The sequence below is a fragment of the Idiotropiscis lumnitzeri genome, chromosome 9, assembly GCF_059441095.1.
Source record: "Idiotropiscis lumnitzeri isolate Australia: NSW breed Sydney's pygmy pipehorse chromosome 9, RoL_Ilum_1.0, whole genome shotgun sequence".
NCBI lineage: Eukaryota > Metazoa > Chordata > Actinopteri > Syngnathiformes > Syngnathidae > Idiotropiscis > Idiotropiscis lumnitzeri.
Genome location: NC_142399.1, coordinates 12708930 through 12726966, shown reverse-complemented (window position 1 = coordinate 12726966; position 18037 = coordinate 12708930). Strand labels below are relative to the sequence as shown.

At 42.0% G+C, this 18037-nt stretch overlaps 1 protein-coding gene across 11 annotated transcripts in view; it reads left to right on the top strand.

Annotated features, from left to right (window-relative positions):
- Positions 1-18037, top strand: part of atrnl1a (attractin like 1a) — an 88223-nt gene that overhangs the window by 54693 nt on the left and 15493 nt on the right. The window lies entirely within an intron of this gene.

Below are 18037 nucleotides of genomic sequence, written 5' to 3'. Positions count from 1 at the left end.
TTAAATAATGTTTGTGCAACCACATTTAAGCACTCTTTCACAACTTCCCCATCACTGAATGTTTTTATATGTTTCCCCCGAATCCACGATACTTTTAGTGAACATTCGTTTGCATGCCGCTGGGATGTAAACGAAAATGTAAAAATCTGTTTTACCGCACTCGAAGCTCGATGTTTTTGCATGCGCTCACCTCAAACTTCAGCGGATAACTTTGCACAAAAGGGCGGTGCTTTGTTTCGTTGTGGCGCTTCGCAATGTTGCCGCGGTTTCGGAGCATATGATGCACACTGGTTTAGAATCGGCTGCAGCCAGAACGAAACTAAATTTCTCCGTCCATTCATTGAAAACAACACGCATCGACCTTGCTAACTTTTTAGCACGGCATACTGTCAGCAGCACTCTCTTCCGGTCTGCTGCGCAATTGGCGGTGGATCGTAAACAAAAGATTTGATTGGCTCAAATCAGTGACGCCTTTTCCACAAATCAAATCTCGTATTAACTAGAATTGCAGCGTCAACGTTTGCGAATGCGCTCTGAAAAAAAAAATCATCATTGATTGGTCATGGGTCCGGTCCAAACCATCTGTCGGTCCGGATCCGGACCGCGGCCCGCCATTTGGTGATGCCTGCTTTATACTATGCGCCGATACCTCGGATGAGTGACACAAATAATGATGGAGTCAACAATAAGAGGAATTCACGCAGCATAACATAAATACATTCCGATTTCTATCACATGTGCTTTATAATATTCCTTACGGAATGTAAAACACACAAAAAAAAGTGAAAATTGTACTAATTATCCTTGACTTTTTGGAGAAATTCTTCTTAACAGCCATGCGTAGAGCTGTGTCCTCTATATGGCCTGTGCATGCATGTGCGTGCATGCGTGTGAATTCACGCACCCACTTCCAAGGCGTGAAGGGTGAGCTGGTGACCGCTCCTCCTGAAGGAGGGAAAAAGAAAAAAAACTAACGAGCATCACTGAGACGGTAAACAAAACCGTTCCCCTTAATTAGCGCTCCTCATGAACCAATTAAGGCCCATCAAGTGATGCTAAATGGAGTGGAATGAAGTGACGCACGCACGCACGCACACTGGCAGTCGGCTGGCTGACTTGTTTCAGTATATTTTGTCGATGTATATGTCGCATGCTCAAAGATGAACCTTTTTGTTCAAAATCCTACTAAATAGTGTCCAATGTGCCATATAATATTCCTTATTCAATATTTTTAGAAAAAAAAAAACATTTTGCTCATTGAGGACCCAAATGCAAAATCCTTAAATTTGTGTTTTGGGCAAGCGCTTTTTTTGTTCCATATAAATATGCTTGATTTGAGTCAAATAAAAATGCTTTTTTTGAGATTTTATAACTTTTGTCCAAAGTCATACATCAACATATTTGTGCCTTATTATATTACTGATAAAAAAAAAACAAGCAAAATTAATTTCTCTACTCCTATGCCTGATCTCAAACACAACACATTGTTTTTTATTTAGAAATTTCAAGACTACAGTAATCCCTCGTTTTTCACGTTTAATGGGGACCAGAACACCCCCGCGGAAGGTGAAAAGCTGCAAAGTAGAGGTTGACTTTTTTTATTCTTATATGAGGAATGAGGTTGTCTGTTAAGTAGATAAATACTTCCCCTGAGAAAGCAGACATACTTTCTGCGAAAGCTCGTCAAATAAACTAGTTAGTCTCAAAGGTGCCTTATTTATTTCTTCATTATTATTATTGTTATAATTTATGTTTTTTATTTTGGGAGCTTTTACGCCTCAGTAGTGACTCCCCCAATTTGGTTCCTGACCTTTTTGTTGCACAACAAATGTAAATTTAAAAATGCAAAATGAAGAATTTACGTAAGACCAAGCTACAGGCTGTGAGAGGAACGTGACTGACAAACCCGGAAGCGGTCGATTGCTACGGAATGTTGGCTAATAACTATGTTTAAATTTTCATTTTGATCCTAAAATTGGCTTACCTTAACAAAATTCCACAGTTCATTTTAGTCAAAGGTCCGATCCTGCCCAGGGAATGCACACTTTAAGCCATAACAAAAAAAGAAGCACTGTTTGATGACAAACCTTAACAAACACGTCAAAGTACCGAAGCTGCAAAAGGTGAAGCGCAAACACTGGATGCTCATTTGTGTCATTTTTTAAAATTCCCAAATTTTTCAGCCACTCATAACACCTTCAGAATGATGATGATGATGTTTAAGTTGGTGCGTTCCAATTAGGAGGCTTTGCTGTCTTTTGAGTTTTTTACGTGAGTGCGAGCCATTTCGTTGTTTGTGTAGTGCACCCGGGCGACGCCAACACTCGGAAAGGCTGACAAATAGCCAAGGCCAATGCTGCTCACTTGGTTTCCCTTTTTTTTGCTTTTTAATGCAGGCGCATTCATCATCTCTGTGGTAAATGTGGAAAAATTCCACCCGAGTGGTTTCACTTAGTTTTCATGCTCATTTCACATCTTTTACAGCGTGAACATTCCTGAAAAGTCACCAATCTTGGCGCAATCCTGCTAAAAATGTTTGAAGTTGCCAACATGACACCACTCACTCAGTAGCGCCCCCTGGGAACTTAGAAACCTAATTAAACCTATTACAACAGTTCCGAATTGGGTGAAAATGTTTGACGGGACGCCGAAAAAAAGTCTGAAGGACTCATACTCAATTCTGAACAGCAAGTCAACAAACACAGTTCGAATCCGGGTCACGGCACCATCTGAGCGTTCACCTTTCACTGTCCTTTATCTTTAATTCATGCTCGGTATAGTAACAGTAAAATGCCTGTCGATTCTCAATTGAACGATTGACGGATGCTTAATTGCCAAGTTTTTTTTAGCCCTTTCCAACTCAAGTCACGGAGGCTAACAGAAATCCGAGCTTTTCTGTTGAGAAGCTAAAAATCAGAGGATTTGGACAATTGTAATTGATTTGATCACCAATTAGTGTCAATTTATTAATTGTTGCTTCTGTAATCATTTCAAGGATTCACAGAAAGTCAAACCGCTGACACCCCCCTTCCCTGATATTTGATTAACTTTGATCTCGCATGCTCTCATCTGAGATGAAATTTCTGCTGTGTTCCGATATCAATCATCCCAATACGAGCGTTCATTCACTGGCCCAAACGTCTCATTGGCAACCTTGAGCAGAGGACGGCGGTACAAAGCACAAAGAGACGGAGGAAGAGGAAGATGAGGAAGATGAAGATATATTAGTACAGACAGGGCCGCCTGGGGCACATCCCGGGAAGAATTCTAAGCGGACGGGACGGGACGAGACGAACACAAAAGGGTATCGCGGCAGCGTGTGTCTTGAGGGAGATGTCCTTGCTCCAGCGTATCACTTCCCCGCCTCCTGTCTCCGCTCGCTTAAAGTTGCCTGATGGCGGCGTCTCCGCTTGCCGGACTCGCCTCGAAAGCAAATGTCGAGTTCATTCGCAGCTGAGATGGCGACGGCGCTCACCTGGCGGCGGCGAGTGCGTCCGAGCGGAATGACTTGTGACAGGGTCGGCCACGTGGCTTCCAAACAGGACAGAACACGCGGTTGGGAAAATGCGCTTACGCTCATCCCCGCCTTCAAGGTCCACACGGCCACCGTCGAAATCTGCCAAACGGTCGCTCACCAAGCTAGGGCAGCGCGACAACCCACACAGTTCTTTACGTTAGCAGTAGTTTCAGAGGCCCCATTCCAAAGCCGACTTGACCTCATTTTTTTCTTGGCTCGCCAGCATCAATCAACAAGGAAAGTCAACCACAAGTTCCCTGGCTTGGGAAGTGCTTTTAACAGATCTGGGCACTTAATCCTTTTTTGCCGGTCAGTCGCTCGCCTTCCGACCTCGACCCTCTGGCCTTATTGAAAAAAATTGTCGGCCTCTGACCCCGTTCCAACTGTACTTTTGGCCGCCTCGTGAAATCCACCTCCGGCCTTGCTTAGTCAAGCCCTCTTTTAAAATTTGTCAATCCCCGCCCCAAAAATGGGCGTCGGGCCAAACCGTTCTGCTCCAGAGACGGACTGCCCCACTTTGGCTTTTAAAGGCCCCTTTTCCCAGTCTTTCACACCACAGTGTGTGAAAGGAACCAACAACAAGTACTTTGAGAGGCTGCTTGAACTTGGACTTGTAACTGTTTCCATTCATAGGCCATTCTTGAGTTACAGCAATTTTAGGGGAAACCGTCTGAAAAGGCTCCAGCTGTGGCGAAGAGGTGACAGCAGCTGTGTGGAAGGAGCTAGCGGATCAGGGTTGTGAGCTTTTTAACATTGGACGCTCACCCGCTTCGAGTTGCTTTGCGCGAAAGGCACAGTGCATACAAACATACCGTGGATCTGAAGGGCTTTGGTTATTCATGGCATATTTCTTTGCTTTTCTTCCACGTCTGCAGTCCCTTACGCAAATATTTACACACATTCTGCAGTCACTTGACAAGGCCACTCTCCGCGTTTAAACTTTTAATCCAATTGATGCTGAATAATGGGACGCGCTAAAGCATCAACAGACCTTGTATCCGTGTGACTTATTCATCTACAATTGATTGTTGCATGAACAAATGACGAACATCCTGACGGCTTCCTACGCGCAATTAACATCAACATGGCCTCGTCTTCCCCTTCCATGCTGCCGTCCCCGGAGAACCACACCAAGGTTATGGATAATGCGCCATACCCGCCGAGGCTGTCTGAATTTATGGAACGACAAGGCAGCGGAAGGTTGGAATCCCCTGACTGGTCCAACCTGGAGGGGGTGACGAGGGTCTCCGTCTCGTCCATCATTTCAGGCATTAAAATAAAAACAACACGAGCAGAAAATACCCCCAAGCGAGGAAACGGCAAAGAAACATGGCACCATAAAGGCCGCATTAATGCTGCATGCTGCTGTGATCCGCCGCTCATCAATAATGGAGCCCGGTGTGCACTCACAACAGCAACGACACTCGAGTCAGGGCACGAGCTAAGCTAAGCTAGCAGCTGCAGTCTTATCACGGCTTAGTCGGAGCAGGTCACGACCACCTGGGATCATATCATCCTTTTATTGATGGAACGCGACGTTCCGCATAAAAACTTTATAGGCTGCGGTAGCACAGGAAGCAAAAGAATGCTGACCATGGCTTTTGTATCGCCCCCAAGTGGCCTGGAGGCCAGACGCAGGTCATAAATTTAACTTGGAAATATTGGCCAGCAGTGGTTCTCAAAACTTTTTTACAGCAAGCACAAGCTCAGATACTCTAAAAGTAAAACACTGTACTTAATTATGATTGAAAGTTGTTGCACTTGGAGTCGAGTGCCTTCGATGTTAGATTGTCTTCTTTTGGCCACAACAAAATAGAAATGAAATGAAGAGGATGTGCTTGAAATTCAGGTTGAGTTTGCTTTTTTTCTGGATGAACGCTTTTGGAATGACAACAGTTTGTGTATGCGCCTTCCACCTTTGATGGGAGCAAAAGTAATGGAACAAATGAAAAAAATTTAATTAAAATCATCAATCAGACTTTGATTTTGGAAGACTTGTTTGCCGATCATTTGCAGTCAATTTTGCTCCAAAGTCATTCCTTGGGCCATTTTCCCTTCACTTTTGTCATTTGAGTGAAATGCAAATCGGTGCTCAACTTGACCCTTGCATAAGATTCCGCATCTACCAGCTTCAAAAATGCTTCAGTTGCCGACTGGCTCGTTGTCCACGTGATCTCGTCTGTCCGTCCATGTGATGAGCTCTGAAGCGTTTGGCTGAATCTGAGCAGATCGCATAAAATACTTGACACCTGTCAGTCACATGATCAAGAAATCCAAATTGCATGCCCACTCGGCACCTGCTTGACTGATGAAAAGACAAATTTATTCATATAACATTTTTCAGTATGGCTTCTTCCAACTTTGTTGTGGGTCTACTTGTGATAGACGTCGCAAATTTTGGTAAACTGGCTTCCAGGGACAATTTATTGATTTCATTTTTCTATCCAGGAGGAGTTATAAAACGTCACCACTAACACAAATTACATCAGATATAAAAAAAATTGAGACACAAACAAATTGTTTTTCACCATTTAACATCTGCTGTGAAGTGGCAATCGGGCAAAATATTTTTAAATGATCCTAGACCGCGATGACTTGATGAGCCTTTTCAGGGGTTCTTTTCCTAGTTGACGTACGGACTGCGAATATGTCAAACTGACTTTTAAAGAACAATGTCTTGCGCTACCCAGCCAATTTTCCGGGGTCACACTTGCAACTGCTGCAAAATACAAATGATGACAAATCCTGCAAAAAGTATGGACAAGCCCTCACAAGGTTGATTTATTGAGCCGAGGCCAAAAGCCGATGTTTCCTCATGACTCTTTTGTTTCCCGAATGGTGATCAGCCGCAGCATAACGACATGTTGATGTTTGTGTTTAAATTCTCCCATACATCGTGACCAAATTCCGATTCCGATTTAAAGACGACGCCCATATCGGAGGTAGAGCTGAGTCCCAAATTCTCGCTAAGCTTCATCCGTGCGTGCGGCCACATTGTGGGGAATGTGCTGCTAAACATATCTCGGCGGCAAACAACGCTTGTCCTGCTCTAAGCTGGTGGACAATGATCGCGCTAATCCTGCTCCTCTAAGAGGCTTTGCATCGTCATCATCGTCAACATCATCAATAACACAAGCAGGACTTTTGAAAGCAACACACACACTCTTACACACACACTTTACCTTCAAATACACTCACAAACATTGTTTGTTGAACGAGTTTGGTTGCGAAAACGGGCATCGCTTAAACTCAGGCTGATATGATCCATGTATGTATCATCGATACTCTGCCGCCGATACCGTATCTTCACCACTCAAAAATACAAATACGACTGATACAATTTGATTCTGATCCTGCAATATGATATAGTTTTGACGATGATTGACGTCAAATCCAATGCCATGCTGTATGCGTCACTCAAACTCAAACACCAGGGGGCAGTTTAGAGTTTTCAATCAACCTTTTTGGAATGTGTGAGGAAACCGGAGTACCTGCAGAAAAGCCACGCTGGCACAGGGAGAACATGCAAACTCCACACAGGAAGGCCGGAGCAGGAATCAAACCACGCACCCCTGCACTGTGAGACCATCGTGCCGGTAATACATTGCGAGGAAATATTCATGACGACGGTTTCATCTCTGCGCTTATTGAAGTGCCACTAAAAGTTTTAATAACGTGATCCAAAAAAAAAAAAAAAAAAAAGAGGGAGAGTGTTTTAATGAAGGCGGCAAACACATCATTAAGTTGCACATAATTACAAAGAAGCGACAATGCGGCTTGTTTGATTATAAGCGGCGCGCGCCAGCAGCGAGCGTACGCGTGGCGTTACACCGATGCTGTCGCCATCGCCCGTCTCGCCGTGGGGGGTTAATGTCGCCTCTCCTTTGCTTGATTGTCACGTTTTTGTTTTTTTTCACCCCCTGCAGACTTCACACTTGTCTGCTCTTTTTGGGTATTCTTTTTTTTTGGGGGGGGGTACGTACATGATCTAAGGAGAAGTGTTTGGAGAGCTCACAAAATAGTTGTCAATTCAGTGCCATGTTTCCGTGTTCTGTGAAAAATGAACATTTGAATGATTATGAAAAAACATACAGCATGTTCTGTCGCCTACATAAAGTACGTATGATGGAATGTCACACACCAGTTCCGATACAATTACATATTGTGTGTTGCGCCATAATGAGGGACTGACGCCATTTGCTCCAATTCCGATAAGATGCAATCAACTCCGATAACATTTGACATCCGTCACTCCAATTACGATTCGATTGACTTTGATTACAATGCGTGGCCTTCAATTCCAATTAAAATATGATATTGATATTGATACAATTCTGATTATAATATGGTACAGATCCCGATGCAGTTCAAGCTTTGAATCTTATGATATGATAAATTATATTTGTTGGAGGCATCGTCTGTCTATGTGCATTAACATGAATGTATTTTTATTAGGGCTGTCAGAGTTAAATCGTTAACTCTGGAGATTAATCTAAAATAATTTTAATGCAGTTAAATATTTTAACTCGGTTAACTTTGTTTTATTTACTTCAAAAATATTGTATATACTTTGCAAAGCCAAATTCAAATAATGCACCATATTTGCTGAACATCTTTAGCACCTCTACTCAAAACAAAACACCTGCCTTAAGTAACCACTGGGCGTTGCAAACCAACAGAGTAGTGTTTGCGAGCACAACTAAATGTACTGTAGAAGTTTTGAGAAATATTTCCAAGAAAAATACCTGTTAAGATGTCTCCATTTAAATCATATTCAAGGGTCAAAGAAAGCAATTAGAACAGACTTTGAATCGAAATAGACTTAATATTTGGTGATCTTTACATAAATTTCATTTAATTTCTTCACAAAAAATAGTAGTTGAAAAATGCAATTAACAGCAGTTAATTATGGAAAATTAATTAGTTAAATAATGTAACCGGTAGATAGCACTAATTTTTAGTTTTTTTTTGTTTTTTTGCATTTTTTCCAAGCATGGATGTAAAAAAGTGAAGTGTGGCGGTGATGCTAGTAATACGATGGCCATGGTGTGGGTCATGTGACCCTTTGGACTTTGATAAAATATCGTGGTTGCTCCGGATACAAAAGCAAAAACCATAAACTCCTCTTCAAAGCACGGGTGGAGTCCATGTTTGTTTTTGCTCAAGCGTAATCGCGTCATCCATCATCCCTCACAAAAGCCGCCAAATATACACACGGTTCAGGCCACATGTGACCTGCCTTTCATAATACCTCGTCCCAATTAAATGTAGCTATTTATCACTCTGCTTGGTATTAAACTGTTATTGTCTTCTGCGTAAATATCATTTTTCATTGTGGCTCTTTTTCGAAAGTAGGCCTTGGCCTTGATGCAACCTGCATGTTATAATCACCATCTCAATGGCTTCTGTTATGAAGGGCCAGGCCTTTACTTGGATAATTGGAATACAGTAAACCTCTCTCCATGGCACTTTTCCAGTTTAACATTTCATGGATTTATTTTTTTCTTGGTGCAGTGTATACAGTTTTTTTTCTGCTTCCTATTCATTTTGTGTGTAATTCCACTGTCCGCCACTAGACGGTGGCACACCCAAAATGTTTGAATGTAAATTTAAAAGATGAAGAGTTTAAATCGGAACTTTTTGGGCCGACCAAGTTTTTTTTTTTTTTTAAAACAAATTCATGGCATTAGAATTCATTTCAATGGGAGAAATGCATTTGACGTGCAGCACGAGTGCGTTAAGGTACGAGCTTGCTCACAACAACTTCAAATTGTGAGTCAAGGTACCAAGGAGTCAAAAAGGCTTCTCATAAATGTTTTCTTTTTTTTTTGTGGCGTAGCAGTGATATTTATGCTAATGTCCTCATACGTTCTGCACGTTTTTTTTTGTTGTTGTTTAAATTAGTCAGTTTATAGTCATTTAATTTTAAGTTTTTTTGTCCTAAATGTATTGTATGCAATTTCATAATAAAGCTTTCACTGAACATTATATTAAATGTAGTGCAGGGGTCCGGTGGGCGGAATGACGCACAAGACGTGCAGGCAGATGTTGGTTTTCTTCAGGTTTTGATTGTCTTTTTATTTTGGTCGCCATCTGTTGTTGTTGTTACAAGTCAGGGATGATGAGAGGAAGAAACAAGACCAATCCCCCGTCTAGTGTGGGCGAAGCACAATTTCACAAGCTTCCTGCTTATTGTTTACATGGAGAGAGAGATTCGCAACTAGTGAATTTCACGGGGAAATAATGCTACAAGTACAATATGCTAGCATTTAGCCAGAATGGATCATGTTATGAGCATTTTCATGCTTCATTTGCATAATCTCTAGAAAGGTTACTTGCTTGATTTGCATGTATAGCGCTAGCTTGTTAATTGCTCATAAATTGTAGTATTCAATAGTTTATTAGCATGTATGTTTGTGTGGCTGATGGCATCTTTGCTAGTGTGGTTAACAGTTAATGCTTACGAGCATGTTTGTCACCCTTGATCCAGTGTTGTTCTACTTTGGTATGTGTTCTTGATCCACTTTTGTTTCCATACATGTACTTTAGTATTAATTGGTAGTATAATTATGAGTCATAACTATTTTGGGGCTTTGATTTTTTATTTACTTTTTTTTTTTTTTGTCAACTTTGTCAAAGCCAGTCGGGACGCTGGCCTCCCGACGATCACCTCCCCTGCTATCGATTCTTGGTCTGTAATTTCCTCACTTCACTAAGTTGCTAATTATAAGTCTGCATTTCCATTATTAGCGCTCGCAAAACAAACAGCGAGAGCCCCCGCGGCTGGCCGCTCAGGCTTGACGGCCCAAAACACTTTCACAGCCTTTATTAGCTCGCTTATTAGCACACACACACACACCCCCACACACCCGCACGCACACACACACACACACACAACAAAGAAATTTAATATCCAAAAGATGACTCTAAATAACTTTGACGTGCTTATTATTACATTCTGAGTTGAATGAGAAGACACTGCTGACAAAACAAGATATCCAGCTTTCAAAAGTTTGACACACACTAAAAGTCTTTTCCTCTGCCAAGGCGCCAACATCGCTGGAAATATCAAAGCGTATTTCAAATTTTTCACTTGCCCAATTGTGTTCAAACAGGTGGTTGATGTTGATTTATTAATTGGCATTTTGGCTGAAGTTGTGCTTTGGTTGAAGCAAGTTTACTACGCATGGCTAACATTTAACTTTATTTTTTTAGCATGTTTGCTTGACTTGATAATATAAAAATGCATCAATGAGCAAACCGGTACACTTTTGTTTTTATTCATTGGCAGTGACCGTGACGACGTGCGTGCGATTCTTCTGACACTTTCACAAATTCATACCGAGCTCAGAAAGAACTCCTGATCAGCGTGTGGTTCTGTACGGACTCAATTCCCAGAAAACGAGGTTTTTATTAGCATTAGCATCACTAGGCTGAAGTATTCCCATTCACGGCTAATCCTTTTCAGACAAAACTAACGGCATTTCATTCCACTCCTTTGACTTTGTGTATCGAGGCAAAAACTGAAGAGGCGTGTCACCCGACCCGCTCGTGGTTCTCAGGCCTGTAGGGGGCGGCGGCGGGCGCTGAACTGTGACCAGCGTCAAAGCACTCAATACGCAATGCTGCTTATCTCTTTAGCTCACATTGTGACCAAGCTATGAGTGTTTTTTTTTTTTCTGGTGTGTCGCTAAGGTTGTGTGCCTTGAAGTGTGCGCCACTTGAAGGCGATTGCGCTGTGGAGAGTCTCTCCAACACCACACTAAGGCCTCGCTTTTTGAACAGCGGACAGCATCCATTCACGCGCAAGGTCAAAAGCGCTTCATCAGTGAGGTGGCCAATCACAGAGGGTGCTCATTTTCTTTTTGTAGTCTGCTTACGTACTATTTTGTCAAAAAACATAACACAACATCTCTAAGTGTCCTTGACTTTTTCTTGATCAAGTTTTATTTTTCATCTTTGCTCTAGGTGGAGTTTTGCTTCCAAATTGTGTTTTCCCCTTCACATTTTGACATGATCCATTTTTGCTTCCCGATGAATTCTTGACCTTTTTTTCTGAAAACATGTTCTTTAAAGGCGAGATCCATATTTTTTCACTAACCTGCTCAGTTTAGATATATTTTGTTCAGGAAAATTAAATTAGATATCATTTCCTTTTTTATCTATTCATTTTGGAGAAATTATCCCAAATCGACGCCGACTCGCGTCGCGACGTTGACAGCTTCATGAATCGGCTGCATGGGTGGTGGATGCAAACGTGCATGAGTGGCAAGAGCCAGGCATCTCCGGCACCAAGTCACCGGATAAGAAGCAAATTTTGTTGCGCAAAGCTCATTAAGAATGTACTTTTGTTACCCGTGAGGGTGTGGTAGGTTTAAACGTCGATGCCTGGCTGCCTCCTCACACTTAACAAAAGATTAGCGTCCGAAATACAACCAGTCGGGGTTCGTGTGCGCATTCTTGCGCTTGTCCGCTTCAGCCTGTGTAAGAGGAGAAGAGATCCGCATGATATTTTGGATTTTGTGGAGGTGGTCACATGAGCTCACGTTTAATGTCAATGAATCCAAACTATTGTTCAGAACGCTTTTCTACTTTCACAAGTTGAAGTGGACTAGAGTAGTAATGTGCATTTTCATTTTGGTGGGGATGGGTCCCTTGCCTCCCTGCTATGACTTAGACGCTGAAAAGTAATTCTCTTCACAAAAAAACTAAACTTAAATCGCTTCAAAGTCTTTTAGAGGTAGGCATTTTAGTACTGATGTCATTTTTTACATGCACCTATTGCCTAAGTGCCAATCTTAACGTCAATGAAGCGTCCCTTTAAACCAGTTTTGTTCTCTTCTGTGTCCTCGATCCAATTTTGTTTCCATTCAACTTGTGCTTGACATTCACCAGTTTTGTAAACATTCCTTTTCTTGACACCGAAGCTTCTCATGCCACCTATGATGAATTGATTTAAATACTATGATTGTACTAAAGTTATGCTCCACACCAAACATTCCAGTTGTTTTTTTTTGCTGTGTTTACTAACTGTATCGTTGAGGAAATGAACAGCGTTGCTGTGTCCGTCTGAACAAACGGCTTTCATCCAGGTTACACAAAGCTCTCTTAAAACTCGTAAGTCTTATTGTTATTGCCGTTTGCACACTCACTCTGTAATAATATAAAGTGGAGACAAAGAAAGCATAAAAAGTCTTCATGCTTTGGTTTTTCACGCTGGCGTTGGACGTTCATTGTTGTTAGAGGCAGCGCGGCCAATCAATGACGGCGGAATTGGAACGCTCCCCGGGGAGACAAGATTGAGATCTGCTCAGATAACAATAAGCTGCTTCACACACACACACACACACGCACACACACTTTGACCATTAAAAGATTAAACGAGGACACCAGATGTGCGCTGATTTCATCTCGGGCAAAGTAAGAGACGCGTTCAATCAAACTTTCTAGCGATGACGTCACAACTGCTTCCGGGTGGCAAAAGCTCCAACTTTCTCGTAGTGATCAAAGCTTCACGTGTTTCACAATTGAGAAAACTGAGCAAATGGCTTACTTGCATGATGATGTTTGCCATCTTCTCCCTGGTCATAGTTTCACCGTGTGACGTGTCTGTGACCTGTTTGCCTGTCGGAATCTATTCCACAAACCCAATGATGGCTTTGGGTTTTCCTCTCATTTCATCCCTTTCCAAAGGCCCGTTACACAACCAGGCAGTCTTGCAATCTTCTCTCGACAACTATTTATGCCATAAACTCAATTTATCCTCATCTCGATTTATTTTGGACTTTATTTTAAGGATTTTTTAATTTTTATTTATTTATTTATTTATTTTTTAATGAATCCAATTGCCGTGTAGCATCTGGCTGTTGCGGTCATCTTATGATGGCCGCCGTTCACATAAACGAGACTGGACCCAGAACGTGTAAGAAAATAAATCAGAATCAAGAAATCACAAGGAAATAACTAGCTAAAGAAAAAGTACGGAAACATAACTGGATCAGGAACAAATCTGGAAATAAAACTGGATCGAAATTGTCTTCCAAAACAAAAGTGGTTGCAGAGCACATATGAAAACATTCTGAATTATGTTTTTTTCCATCACGTTTTTGATCCCGTTTGTTCTCCTTAATTAAACCTTCTGCATTCAGTTTTGTTACCATGTGTATTCTTGATCTCGTTGTTTCAATGAATCTAGTTTTGCTTCTATACATGTTCTTGATCCACTTTTGTGTCTTTATGTGTTCCTGATTCGGTTTAGTTTCCGAAAATTCTCGATCCAGTTTTGTTTACAATCCCATTTTGTTTCTGTTAGTTTTCTCGATCCAGTTCCGTTTCCATACTTGCCCTTGTATGTAAACACCTTCATCTGCGATATGAATGACTCGGACGTACATGCAATTATGTGTGCACATCAATCTAACTGGGAATTGTTGACTCAGATTTGGTGCAGTGTAGATGGACTCTCAAAGTGACATGATGTTGCATTGTTGATGTTGAATTTTGCTGCGCTGGCTCTCTGCTTGGCACTTTGCCTCATCACTTTTCATCTCTCGCTTTTACACCATGACTTCAAAGCTCTCTCTCTTTCTCTCGCTCTCTCATTTATTTTTTTATCATTTGTCTATTCGAGCTGCTATTGACTTCTCTCCGCTGCCAGCTTCCCGTCTCAGGTGCTGATAGCTGACGGAAAGACGCCGCTTCATCCTCACCGTTGGCACATGCTGGGCTATGACACACACACACACACCTTAATGGCTCCACATGGTTATCGATTGGAGATTGATTAGGCCGCTCCTTGTTAGAAAGTTCTGGAGACAAGGCCCACGGGCTGACTGGCAAACATGCTGAGTCGTCCTGCATCCAGGCATCCTTTCACACACACCCACACAGAAAAGCAAAACAAGACCAAAAATGCATATGGAAAGCAAACCGTGATCAAGAACACATTGAACTAACTGGATCAAGATCATACATGGAAACTCAACTGAATCTAGAACTTGCATGCAAGCAAAACCGGAACAAGCTTACTTCCAGAAAGAAAACTGGGTCAAGAACACATATTGAATGAACCGGACCAAGAGCTTGTATGGGAACATAACCCTGGACAGAACAGATCTGTAAACAACGTCATCAAGAAGTACTTCCACATGGCCACAAGGGCTGGGGATTGAACCCACAACCTCTGCATTGGGAAACGACCACTGAGCCAGAAAAGAAAGAAATGTTAAATACATTTTGAAGAAAATTTCAAAGAAATGAGTCTCAAACTGATTGAAGAAAGTGATCCATGCATGTATGAATCTAATCCTTATTGAGTCACATTCTGCCGGGCCTCACACGAGTGGATGTGATCACATGTGACAGTCCATTAGGAGAACCGTGAAGAGACATTTACTCATTAGCGCCCTGTCAACATCTCCCAAATTGAACCTAATCACACCTACTCCACCACCACCTCCTACCGGGTTCACGCCGTCAAGTTTGGAATAGAAAGTGGGCCAAAAATGGATCGAGAACACATACTGGAGCAAATTTTGTGCAAGAACACGTAAAAAGGCAACGTTCACGCTGCGGCGGAATTTTCATTTTTGCGACACATAGTCTGCATTTTTTTTCCATACATGTGGAGAGTACAATTATGATTTTTGTTACAAATGCGACCTTGGGCCTCTTTCATGTGTTGATATAAATCGCGTCAGCAGTGTGAACCTTCATCCGCACACATCCGACCAATATGTCATCAACAACACTTGTGCTTGGGAAGGAGACGACTGACAATAATCGTCTGTCAATCTGCATTGTTCTGAGTAACAGCGTTGACTTTATATTTGACTTCAATTTTCGTCCCACTCACTTAAAACATGACGCATAAAGTTGACTTTTGTGACGATTGTAGTCATTTACTCACGCAAACAATTCCTTTATTACAATGATATCACATCATCTTTAGTAGACGTCTCCGTGAAATGAAGGGATCAAAAACCACCCCCTCATCTCCCCCAAAATATTTCTACCTCCTCCCGCATGACTCTGTCGATATGTGATAATAATAATTAAAAAAGATGAGCCCCACCAGCGGAACCATATTTACTTCCGTAAACATCGTGCCGCCTGATGTTGTCGTTTTGTGCGTGTCACGCGACGTTGTGATTTGTGCACACGCATGTCACATCACGTTCCACTCACATTAGGGGTCGCATTTGTTTTTGTCATTTTCAAGCGAGTACGTAAAAAGATCGAATTTAACAAAAAAAAAAAAATAAATCTGTATTGGGCATCATGCCCCGAGAGTGTGAATGAAGCCAAAAACAGAATTCATACTAATATTAAACTGGTTCACAAACAGTTACACAAACTGAGTGAATATTGTAACACGTTACCAAACTGGAACAAATCTGGTTCAAGAATGCACACTGGCACAAAACTAGATCAAGACCACACACTGAAATAAATCTGGATCAAAACATAATACCAAGACTGGATTAAGAACACGGCACATAGGCATCAAGAACGCAGAAATAAAGAAGACATTTAGAAACAGGTTAAAGTAAAAAATAAATAAATAAATAAATCAGTGTCGGAATAGTATAACTTGAAAATGCAAATGCAAACAAAAATGGGACCCAGAAGACAAAACTGAATTTTTTTTAATGGCACGCAGCCAGCTCGTGAGTCACGTACTCACTGGAGTGGATAAGACGACATGTGGCAGCCCATTGGTAGTGCCGTGATGAGACGTCTCCTCGTTAGTGCCTCGTCAGCATCTGCCGCCCTGAGACTGGTCGCGCCTCCTCATGCCTTCCATCACATGACCGGAAGAAGTCGCTGCTGCTTGCTCTGAATAGAGCTGATGTGTGTTTGGTTGCTGGCGGCATTTGACCAACACACACATTAGAGTGCTCACATGCGCACACACACAGTTTCCTTGGCAACCATGTTGATTCTGTCCATTAACGCCATTTAGCCGCGTGTCCCATTAGCATCAAGCTCCCATCTGTCTAGAGCTGCTGCAGGGCTCCTGGGGTGTGTGTGCGTGTGTGTGTGTTGAGGATTCTTTATTTGCTTGACTATTGTTTACATTTATTTGTTGATCCAGTTTTCTCACCATATGTCCTCACGTTTTTTTCTTCGTTCTTGACATATTATTGGTTGCATTTTCTATCCATAAATTTTGTTTCCGTGTGTGTTCTTGATCCTGTTTCTGGATCCTGTTATGTTTTCTTGGTTATGTCTATGAGTGTTTTAGATCCAGTATTGTCTCCGGATCAAATTTGATTTCATAGCATGAGCTTGATTCTACAAAACGCACTCGCTTGTGTGTATGTGATGGTGTGTTAAATCAGTGTCTCGGTGGTAACAAGAAGCACGCGTGCGCGTATGCCTTGACTGTCTTTCAAAAGACTTTTAAGCGGCGCTGGACAAGATGCGCGTGTGCTCTTCAACCACTTTCATCTGTCGGCACTTTTTATTTTATGGCGTATTCCAAAGTGTTGCAGACTGTCCATCAAGTCATAAAAATGTGATTTTTGTCGGCACACGCAGATAGCATCGAATTGACTTTTATGTGTATGGAGTGGATTCTATTGAATCAAGTCGGCGTTGCATGGCTCCATGATGTCATGCATGAATCATGGAATCTAACAAAACTGCATCGGAATGTTGGCAATGAATGCCTTCAATCTTCATTGACTGGAGGTAAATGCATTTTAAATTGCAATTTCAAGTCGATGCAGACCAGACGCAGATTCTGATGGTGTTAAAAACCATCACGCAAGCTGCAACCGATGACTGAAAAGTTGAGTTGATCCCTTAAAAAGTTGTAGTCTACACACTGTTGCCAAATCCATATTGGTGATGTGCAGAATTGCTACAATGATTCTATGGACCCCCTATATGACTCTGTTGCCCCTACATTTGATGTTTTTTAAAACATTTTTTTTTTCTTTTTTGCGGCATGCTTTCGCCTTGAATTTGACAGCTCGGCGCGTCAACCGGACTGTCAGCGTTTTATCAACATGTTAGCTATAGCATCCGCGATAGCCGTGTGCTCAGGTGCATCAGATGGACTCCAGCTGTTGCTCGTTTTTGTGAAGAATCCGTGCGTAACGTTTGGCCGCCACGCTTGCAGCTCGCCTGTGATCTTTGCCGCCGTTCCTGCGTGGGAACGCCGCTGATGGACGCCGTCTGTCCGAGAAGGACGGTGATGAAGGCTGATGTAATGGCTGCAAATTGAGGCCCGCGTGGCCACTTTTAACCCGGGCCGGTCAGCCGTCACCACCAGAGACGTCTCATCAGACTTGAAACGCGGATGATTTCACGCGTCGCTGAGCTCTCAAAGTTTTTTTTTTCTTTCTTCCAGACTTTCAGCTCTGCTAAATGATGTCGAGCCGAAAGCCTTTATGGAATATTAATAGTCTCTTTTGCATACATTTAAAGACTGTAGAGAATAGACCTTTTTTTATTGCCGTGTACAACTAAATTTAACGACAACAAAAATGTGCACCTTGTGGCAATATTTAC